Source organism: Gekko japonicus, unplaced genomic scaffold, assembly GCF_001447785.1.
Source record: "Gekko japonicus isolate JY-2015 unplaced genomic scaffold, Gekko_japonicus_V1.1 scaffold54, whole genome shotgun sequence".
Lineage (NCBI taxonomy): Eukaryota > Metazoa > Chordata > Lepidosauria > Squamata > Gekkonidae > Gekko > Gekko japonicus.
This window is the reverse complement of record NW_015167058.1, coordinates 875,652-887,125: the sequence shown is the minus strand read 5'-3', so window position 1 is coordinate 887,125 and position 11,474 is coordinate 875,652. Positions and strand designations below refer to the sequence as shown.

General features: G+C 42.4%; 1 protein-coding gene across 1 annotated transcript in view; it reads right to left on the bottom strand.

The window, feature by feature from the left end:
• ATP9B (ATPase, class II, type 9B) overlaps positions 1-11,474 on the bottom strand; it is a 247,304-nt gene that overhangs the window by 232,238 nt on the left and 3,592 nt on the right. The gene's annotated exons all lie outside the window — the stretch shown is intronic.

Genomic DNA, 11,474 nt, shown 5'->3' with positions numbered 1-11,474 from the left:
TTTGGTGCCTCTACCTAAAAAAGCCCCCCCCCAGTCCAAGATACCCCAGATCCCCCCCCCCGGCTCATTTATTGTCTATGGGGTCTACATAGACTAAAACGGTCCCCATAGGCTACAATGGAGCCGGGGGGATAAATTTTTTTTGCACACCCCTATTAAGCTTGTCAGTATGATTTGTAAGCTGCCTTGAGTCACAGGGAAAAGTGGGATAACTATTTTGACAAAGTACCTCACCAAAGACTCCTGAGTAAATTTAGCAGTCATGGGATAAGAGGACAGGTTCTCTTATGGATTAAAAACTGGTTAAATGACAGGAAGCAAAGAGTGGGAATCAATGGATAGTTCTCACAATGGAGGGAAGTAAGCAGTGGGGTCCCACAAGGATGTGTATTGGGCCCGGTACTATTTAATTTATTAATCAATGATCTGGAACCAGGGGTGAGTAGGGTAGTGCCCAAGTCTGCAAATAAACTGAGTGAGTGGGGGACAATGTGGCAATTGAATTTCAGTGCTGGTCAGGGCTCTAGTCGGGGGGGAGCTCTCAGGTATGGAGCTCCGGAAGAGAACCTCTAGGAGGCGGGGCGGTCACGTGGTGAAGAGAGAACCTCTAGGGGGTGGGGCGGTCACGTGGTGAAGCCCCGCCCCTTCTTTACCCCGCCCTCTGCTTCGATCCTCATTCCGTTTGGGAATGAGGATGAAGCAGGAGGGTAAGTAGCCGGGCCTTCTGACACACTTCCGGTGATGTCAGGGGGTGTGGCCTTCTGTCACTTCCGGTGATGTCAGGGGGCGTGGCATATGCAAATAAGTTATGCTAATGAGTTATGCTAATGAGCTCCGGCAGCTCTTTTTCTACAAGACCCCTGGTGCTGGTAAGTGTAAAGTTTAAAGCCACCCTGAGCCCTATGGGGGAGGGCGGGGTATAAATTTAATTAATAAAATAAATAAAATAAAGTGATGCACACTGGGACAAAAAATCCTAGCTTCAAGTATAGGCTAACAAGGTCTGAACTTGCTGAGACTGAGAGGGGAAAAGATCTTGGGGTCATAGTAGATAGCTCAATGAAAGTGTCAACCCAGTGTGCGGCAGCCGTGAAAAAGGCAAACTCTATCTTAGGGATTTAGGAAAGGGATTGAGAATAAAACTGCCAATATTGGAATGCTCCTGTGTAGATCTAATGGTGCAGCCTCATTTGGAATATTGTGTACAGTTCTGGTCACCCTATCTCATAAAGGACATTGCAGAGTTGGAAAAAGTACAGAGGAGGGTGACCAAGATGACTAGGGGGTCAGAGCACCTTCCCTAGGAGTAAAGGCTGAAGAGTCTGGGACTTTTCGGTTTTAAAAAGAAACAACTAAGGAGGGACATGACAGAGGTTTATAAAATTATGCATGAGGTAGAGAGAGTTGACAAAGAGAAATTTTTCTCCCTCTCCCAAAATACTAGCACTTGAGGGCATCCAATGCTGCTGATGAGCAGTAGGTTCAGCACAGACAAAAGGAATTGCTACTTTACACAGAGAGTGATTACACTGTGGAGTTCGCGGCCAGAAGATGTAGTGATGGTCAAAGGAATAAACAGCTTTAAAAGGGGATTAGATAAATTCATGGAGGATGAGTCTATCAATGGCTACTAACTATGGTGACAGAGGGGAACCTCCACATTCAGAGTCAGGAGGCAACATCAGGGGAAGGCCTTGGCCTCTATGCCCTGTTGTTGACCCTCAAAGGAACTGGTTGGTTATTGTGTGAGACAGGATGCTATACTAGATGAACTATTGGTCTGATCCAGCAGGACACTTCTTATGTTCTTACTGGCTGTACAAATGTTTAAAAACATTGCATTCACAGCAGCTGCCACTACAACACAAGGATGTTCACTGTGTGATTGAAGTAAACTGTGGCAACTATTTTATGGCTGCCATTTTGTAGCTGCACCCACTACGCTGTTTTAGAATTCCAAAGGCTACCATAGGCTCAAAAATTTTGGGAACCCTAGCCCTGACCTGTATAGCTCAGGCAAGCCCAATCTCATCAGTTCTCAGAAGTTAAGCAAGGCCAACCCTGGCAAGTAACTGGAAAGAAGACTTCCAAGGAATACCAGGGCTTGGGTCGCTGAGGCAGGCTATCAAGCCACCTCTCCGAAAAACGTCCAAGCACCCAGTAGGGATCACCAGAGGTCTCCATGACTTCCAGGCATGCAAGCACATACATACATCCACACACACAAAAGACTTTGGGGAACCCTGTTCTGAGCAAATGTTAAACATATTTACTATTATGTCGATGAACCTCTTACTATTCACACTTAGGCTTCTTAGTATCATAGGGAAATACTTTTATTATGGTAGGAAAAGCACCTATGTCCTCCAAACAGACTGTGGCTTGCATAACTGGGATCAGGCACTTGCTGCCATTCCTCACCACTCCAGATAACTCGGCAGAGGCAGCAGGGAGGATCCAAACCCCATCATGTTCTGGACAGGGTTGGTTTTTTTAGGTCTGGTGCATCCCATTGCTGTTATTAGTGTGTATAACTGTCTGATGGCCTCCACATCTGTTTTCTAGTCAGTTAGAAATTGGAACATGTAATTAATTCAGAAATCAAATTAATTTTGAATTAGAACCAGCAGGGTCCACCCATTCCTAACTCAGTGACATTTATTCAGACAGGAAATGTTGATCAGTAATGAAGTAGCACAATGGAAATGTGTCTATCCAGTATATTTCTATCCTACCCTTCCTCCAAGGATCACAGATCAGTGTATACTACCTCAAAACAACCCTGTGGGGCATGTTAGGCTGAGAGTAACCAGCCCAAGGTCACCCAGCAAGCTTCATGGCAGAGTAGGGACTATAACCATGGCATCTCAGAGTCAATGCTTCTCAGAAGTCAATGCTTCTCCAACAGAGCTATGGGAAGGCTTGTAACTCATGGTCCCTGCAGATGCCATTCGCTGAATTACTGTCCTCAAATAGGTAACTATATTAAAAGGGATCCCTCTTCTTACTTGCAGGGTCTTTCCAAGCCAGATCAACCATATTCTCTAGCAAAAATCTCTGCCCTGACTGATAGTGTCCCAAATCTTGACACGTTGTATTAACTTCCTGTCAAAGAACTCTGAGTTCCCATCTTTCTAAGCATTATATGCCATGCACCACTGAACTGAACTACATAAACATTTCCTGAAGTCTGTTCTGAAAGACAACTATTCCCGAACTTGGAATACAACAACTATATCTGTACACAGGTATAACCTGAAGTTTTACTGAGTCAGTAATTAAAAAAAAAAATCTGTAAACCTACATAGAAATTTAAAATCTTTTTCAACATTATGATTAAAACATATGGATTATACTACAATTATTAGTAGAACTTTAGATGCAGTTTCATGTTTATTAACTGTATACAACTCCTTCAGTACAGTAACAACAGCCCTGAAATTTTCCATGAGAAGCAGAGCTGATATCTACATTTCTCAAAACTGAATCCATATATAAGAATGCATACATTAGTGGACTGTGTACATACTAAGCAACAGTTCCTGTCATGATAACTTTTTCATCGCCAACAATCAAAGAAATTTCATATACATGTGATTCACAATTCATCTCCAACAATCAAAGAAATGTGTGAATTACATTTCACATCTTTTATAATAGGCACAAATCTGGTTAAATTTACGTAGGTTCATACACTCCATGCCTCTTCCCCGTATAATGAGATTAAAGACAGATATCCTCAAATAATTCCAGCTAGTTCCCTTCCCAGTAACTTTCAGGATAATGCTAAACAGTTACATCCTTCTCTTTGGGGTCAATTGGTTTAGGATTGCACTGTTGGATTCTTAATTATAGTTTAATCCTGGGAAATAAATTAACACCCTTTTTTCATGCAGCCACATTTGATCATCACAATTAATTAGAGTTAGTTTGACTTTAGTCTCCAACCTTTGTATGCCATGCAAGGGGAAGAGAAAAAGAAAGGGAGTACACAGGGCCTATGTTTAACAAGGTTTGTGATCATTTTGAACAAACTAAGACTTCTCTATATAAAACTACATTTTTGGTATGTTACGGTTTCTCACACAGATTAAAACTACACTGTGAACTAAAAATTACTAACAAATGCAATGGTTTCATTACAATTTAAAAAAGAGTTTGGGGTTTATTGGTGACCTTTGTATCTACCAAACTGCATTATCATCACAAACCAATGTCACACACCTTGTTTGAACATTCTTTTTGACTGGAATAGTGTACTCTAATCCCGTCTCATAGGACTGGGCAAGTGGATTGACTGAAACAGTAAACTGATGTATCTTGCTTTATTACTTCTTTTGTAGATATCACTGGAGGAAAGCAAGACACTATCATAAGCATGATCTTAAAATAAAGATATCATGAGAACTGACTGATATATTAATACAAAGACATTGACAAAAGCTTAACTATAAGAAAACTAGAGAATGCTTACTATTTTTGTCCAGAGTTTAAGTACTTTGTTATCAGAAACAGATACAAAAACATAAAGATACTTTAGAGGTATGGGAAGATAACAAAAAGGCCACGCAGTAAACATGAGCATGAGTCACACACTAAGTCCTGCACTTGAATAATAATATAAAAAATCTTATTTGAGAGTAGATTAGATAAACTCCTCTAAGGCATGTTTTTGAAGGACAATCATTTTAAAAATGAACTTCTGAAAACAACATATTTTGAAGTGAGCTTTTGAATTTAAGACAAATGGATATACTTATCTAAGAAATAAGATAAAAATGAAGCGTTTTCTCTATCTCCCCCCCCCAAAAAAGCCACATCAAAGAAACTGTCTGCTCAATTTGTATGTTATTAATATTACATTTGTTCCTGAGCAGATTTAATAATTTCCACTGACATTAATAATAGTTACTAGTTAATTGGTATGTTTGAATTGTTTAGAGGTTTGGTTTCATTTTAAAGCTTTGAGACCTATAGCTGTAGAAAAATAAACCTGGATAAGAGAGCCTATAGAGTTAATTTCTAACACAAAGTAACCTACATTTTACAAGGTATCTCCAACAGTACCAAAGAAATATATAGTAGACTTAAGAAATAATTTTAAGAACACCACAGTTCATGATCTAGTTTTTAAAAAGGGCAAAATTCCATATTAAACCAACACAGAATAGCTCACTGAATGAATAATTTCTTTACAAATATAAAATATTTTATAAACTACTTGTAAGGAAAGTAATAATACAATACACAAAAAAACCTGATTGCATGATTGGGATACATAAAATGTTCTTCATGATTATCTTTTATAGTGAGGGACCTACACAGTGCAGCCAGACTCTGAGGTGCTTGGTATTAGACCTTCACATTTATGACATACAATAGCATTTATACCAGAAATTAATAGTTAAGAAAAATATCCTTGTCATATGACTTTCATACTGCATTCTTGGAAAACCTAGAAACTTGTCAGGTGTCCCTCAATGAGAAGATGAGTAATACTGAATACGCTTCTATACCCACATATTATTGATTGTGTTTTATAGGGCCTGGTTCACATGAGACAATCATAAGGCTCAATAATGGCCAGCAGTCCATACAGAGTAAATGTATATTCCAGAACATGCCCCAAAACCTTCTAAATAAAACAGCAGCCTCATGACAGACAAGGCAATGGTTAAATTCTAAAAAACCACCAGTTTAATTCAAGTTGAAGCAGATTCAAATTATTTTCCTCAAACACTGAACACATCTCAACTAGTGCCTGCAATTTTTTACTTGATCTACAAGAGCAGCTTCAAAATCTACAGATACACTGATAACAGTAACCACTGTAATCAATCAGAATAGTCTACCCCAAGAAATTCCATCAAATTTACCAGCTTTCCTCCTGCTACCACAACCAGAGCTCCACCCATTTTAAACAGCGCATCAACTTTCAGGACATCCCAGCTCAAAAGCTTTTGCTCACTTCTGCATTCCCCACTACTAGCCTCCTGCATGCATGATGATATCCACAGCCCACAGACAGATTTAACAAGTTAACTACATCTGTTCCATCTGCCATTAATATAACTTTAGATAGCCGCTACACAAAACACTAGGAGTCTTTAGGAGATATAGAGAAGTTGTTTTATTTCCTAGACCTTTTAAAGGAGTTTGAAATGCAGAGTTTTTCCTGTCAAGGGGGCTAAACGAGGCTTTATTTTATCATGGATGGCTTTAATTTAGAATTGTAAACTGCCATGAAAGTGAAGTCAGGTAAAATATTTTAATAAAGAGCAGACTGAGGTATATTCAGAAACACAGAGAGAACCAGCATAGTGTTATAGTTACAGCATCAGACTAGGATGTGGGAGACCCAGGTTCATGACTGCCACTCTGTGGTAGAAATTTTGCTGGGTGGCCTTGGGCCAGTCACACTCTCTCAACCTAACCTGCCCCACAGGATTGTTGTGAGAAACAAATGGAGGAGGGAGAACACTATAAGCCATTTTGGTTATCCATAGAGAGGAAAATGGGATATAAATGAAGTAAATAAATAACTTCCACAAACAGCTGAGAGTAGAAATTAATCTAAAAATGTAATCCTGTAAACCAGAGACTAAACAGAGATTAATGGCTATTCCACAATTGAAGTGGTTGAAAGATCACACACACATTCTTGATAAAAGGAGATGGAGAAGAAGAAGAAGAAGAAGAAGAAGAAGAAGAAGAAGAAGAAGAAGAAGAAGAAGAAGAAGAAGAAGAAGAAGAAGAGATTGGATTTATACCCCGCCCTTCACTACCCAAAGGTGTCTCAGAGCGGTTTACAAACTCCTTTCTCTTCCCCTCACCACAACAGACACCCTGTGAGGTGGGTGGGGCTGAGAGAGCTCTTGACAGAATTTGGATTTATACCCCGCCCTTCACTTGGAGTCTCAGAGCGCCTTACAAACTCCTTTCCCTTCCCCTCACCACAACAGACACCCTGTGAGGTGGGTGGGGCTGAGAGAGCTCTTGACAGAAACTGCTCTTTTTCAAGGACAGCTGTGCCAGAGCTTGTGACTGACCCAAGGTCACATCAGCAGGTGCAAGTGGAGGAGTGGGGAATCAAACCCGGTTCTCCCAGATTAGAGTCCGCGCACTTAACCACTACACCAAACTGACTCTCTTTACTTATTATTCCCTTTTATTATTATTATTTATTATTCCCATCAGACTACACGGCCCAGATTCACCCCCTGCAACTGGCTCTCTGCTGCTTCCTGTTCCCTTTTTGCCTAGTCTCTCCTATTTCCTGCTTCATAGAGAAGAGAAGAGAAGAGAAAGAAAGCCAAGCCTCTCTTCCCTCGATTGGCTGTTGGCTCCTCCCCCTCTTCCTCCTCTGGGGAGAGGGGGGGAAGGAAAGAGCCAGAAAGAGAGAGAAGGAAACCGAGTCCCATGGTACTTTTAAAACCAACAACATTTTATTCCAAGTATAAGATTTTGTGTGCCTGCACACTTCTTCAGTGAGAGAGAAGGAAGGAAGGAAGGAGGGAGGGAGGGAGGGAAGGAAAGAGCCATGGCACTTTCCAGTTATAACAGATGGGGGGGGAGAAACCTAACAGCACAGCTTGCATTCTTTATTAGTGGAAGGGAGCAAGAGTCTGTGACGCGCTTCTCCTGTGGGCTTGGGGGGAACCCACCAGTGGCCGTGGCGCCTGGCTTCCCTGCGGGATAGACGACACTGGGAGTCAGAGGTGGATTGCAAAAGGGAGCTGCAGAAGGACCTCAGACTGGCAGGGGACGGGGTTAACGGCACCCCTCAAGTCCCTCTGCCTTGTGCGCCGGATACTGCTCCCTTTCTCTCTCTATCCTTCATCTTCGCAGTTTTGCTCCCTCGCACGCTGTTCCTCCCCGGTCTTTCCAAAGAGCTCCTCTTTTATTTCCCCCTTCCACTTCTGGCGCCGCCCCACTTCCCCACCTCCCTTCTTCCTGACCTGGCCCTGCCCCCTTTCATATACACGGATGCTTTCCAGGCATCCAGGCGTGGTCGCAAGTGAGCCGGTGGCGGTCCTGTCGGCCCTGGGGCCGCACCGCCACCTGGGCGTTTTGCCACTCTTGGCCTCAGCTCTCCCTCGGTGGGGGCAGAGCCCCAGCTCCTGGGGTTCTCATGACGCGGCGCTCACTGTGAGGGTCTTGCCCTGTCGGTGTTGCAACCTCTGTCCGAGCTGCTGGGCGTCGAGTTGCTGTGCTGTGTCTCCTTCGGGGGCTGCAGTGCCATCGCTTCTCCGTTCCTCTGCTGCCGTCGGGGTGAGTCGGGGCATGGGTGCATCTCCGGAAGTGGGGGGTCCCATCCTGGGACTGGGGAACTGGGACAGAGTCCAGTAGCACCTTAACAACTAACAAAATTTGTGGCAGGGCATGAGCTTTCATGAGTCACTGCTGACTTCTTCAGATACAGCTAGAATGTGAGTCCATCTGTCCTTCTGTCTTGGAGAATGAAGTGATTTCAGATGCCAAATGACAATAGCAGGCATTGGTAATAAGGGAAGAAACCAAGGTCTCAGTTCAGTCCAGGAGGATGCTTTGTCTTGAGCTTCATTATCAGTTGCAACTCAGCAGTAAATCTTTCTAATCTTCCTTTGAAATTCCTTTGTAAGAGAACTGATGCTTTTAGATCAGCAACTGAATGCCCTGGAAGGTTAAAATGTTCCCCCACTGATTTTTTAACGTTGTGGTTTCTAACAGCAGTAGAAAGAGTAAGAGTCCAGCAGCACCAAAATTTCTGGTAGGTATGTGCTTTCGTGAGTCACTGCTTACTTCTTCAGACTTATTTCCATTTATTCTTTGCATCCCCATGGACTGAATCCTTCTGTACCAAACTGAGACTTAGGTTTCCTGACTCATTACCAATGCTGATATCTCCACACCTGCTACTCCTCTGCATATCACACCTGCTATTGCCATTCAGCATCTGAAACCATCTTTATAACGTTTATATCTCTAGCGGTGGCTCAAGTGGTTAAGACGCTGAACTGCAGGCTGTGGAAGGTCAGTAGTTCAGCGGTTCAAGACCCGGGTGCCGCAAGACAGGGTGAGCTCCTGTTTCTAGTTCCAGCTCCTGCCAACCTAGCAGTTTGAAAGCAAGAAATTGCAAGTAGATAAATAGGGACCACTTCGGTGGGAAGGTAACAGCGTTCCGTGCGCCTTGGTGTTTAGTCATGCCAGCCACATGACCATGGAAACGTCTTCGGACAGCGCTGGCTCTTCGGCTTTGAAACGGAGATGAGCACCGCAACCCTAGAGTCGGATTCGACTGGCTTTTGAGCAAGGGAACCTTTACCTTTACCTCATGTTATATTTTATGGCACACATGGCCTAGCCTGACAAAGTGACATTTATGTCAGATCCAGCCCTCATAACAAAAGAGTTGGACACCTCTGTTCTAGATGGTATTTTCAAGAGTTCCATGTGTGGACACACATTCTAGATACCATATAACTCCCTGCAGGGAGAGAACTAAGACATCAAAACATTTCAGAACAGTTCTGAAATGTTTGCTTGGTAAAAAAAAAATTCTTTACACATCTGATCAAGTAGGCTGCAAACTACAAATTGTATGTTCTAAAAACAGTAAAAATTAGTCTCTAAGGTTCTGTACTTTTCTCATATATGAAAGTGTTCTTAAATGTACAGACTGGAAACAGAAAACCAATTTGTCTATCCCAGCTTATGTTGAAAATGAGCATAAATGATGGAGAACAGCCATTTTTAAATTTCATAAAGTTTTTCGATGGCTAAATTTTCTTGTAAAACAGTGTAGGATTTAGTAGATTAATATGTTCATAAATGTTTACTCTCATAAATGAGAGTCCCTTGGACTGCAAGAAGATCAAATCAGTCAATCCTAAAAGAAATCAACCCTGACTGTTCCCTGGAAGGCCAGATAATGAAACTGAAGCTCAAATACTTTGGCCACCAAATGAGAAGGGAGCACTCACTGCAGAAGACCCTGATGCCGGGAAAGATTGAAGGTCAAAGATGACGGGGACGGCAAAGGATGAGATGGTTAGACAGTGTCATAGATGCAACAAACATAAAATTGAGCAAACTTCAGAGGACGGCGGAAGACAGGAGGGCCTGGTGTGATCTGGTCCATGGGGTCGCGAAGAGTCGGACTCGACTGTGCGACTGAACAACAACAACAACAACAAAAATGTTTAACCTTACAAAAAAATATAAAAAGCCTTACGTGCACATTCAAGCACTTCTGCACAGGCACCAGTAGTCCCAGTTTCATTTTCTGATGTCAGCACCTTCTACTGTATCAGAAGCTGCTTCCAAAGAACCCTGAGTATTAAGGGAAGTATGATGGGCAACACAGATACACCAGTTAGAAGATAGTTCAGACTCCAGCTAAGTAAGGAAATGCTCTCTGTTTCTATCCTGCAAAATGTATTAAAAGTATGCTAACGTGTGGTGGTGGAAAGTGCTGTCAAGACACATTCAGAGGTGGTTTGCCATTGCCTGCCTCTGCCTAGTGACCCTGGACTTCCTTGGTGGTCAAATACTGACCGACCCTGCTTAGCTTCTGAGATCTCACGAGATAGGGCTAGCTTGGGCCACCCAAGTCTGGGCCAACAACCAGTAGTAGGATCGTAACTGTTTAAGAGGATGTGTGCTTAAGTTAATATATGTTTTTCCCTGTTAGACTGTATGATTGTTTTTAGAATTATTGTAAAATCTATAAATACAATGTTTTATGGATTATTTATGGAAACTGCTGTAAACAAAATGGAAAAGAGGGATATAAATACTTTAATTAAATGTAATACCTAGAGCATCTAAAATTACTTAAATGTAACAAAACAACCCTGAATGATCTGGAGATGACAGCCTAATGGCCCAATTTCCACCCATGATACAGAGGATTCAAATCAGTTCTTAAACAGAAATTGAATCCAGTGGCAGATCTGCAGGCCTTCTTGACAGGACCTGTAATGAACCAAACCACTGGAATCTGGCAGGTTCCTGCTTTTCAAGGAAATCTTCAAAAATGCACACTGCACTGAGCAAGCAGATCCCTCTTTTAATGGTGACAGGACCGTTATGTTCCCAAGGAATTGGGCACGCGTTCTCTGTTCTATTCCCGCCAGAGGGAAAGGGGCTAATTGGCCCTTCCCTGGTTAAAGTTCCTTTATTATGTAGTCCCCGTGTGATTGCAGTTATTCCTAACAATGTCCTTGTTCCTGATCGAACCATCGCTTTGAAATAAATTTTGCTTTACTTTTAAACTTTTATCCAAACCTAGGGGGGGAAAAACCCCTGGACTCCTCCAGCCTCACCCCACACCTAACCGGCCTTGGGAAGTGATCTCTATGGACTTTATTACTGACTTGCCTCCTAGCAAGGGCAAAACTGTTATCTGGGTGGTTGTTGATTTGTTTTCCAAACAAGCTCATTTTGTTCCCCTCCCCTCTCTTCCCACTGCACAAAAACTGGCTAAATTGTTT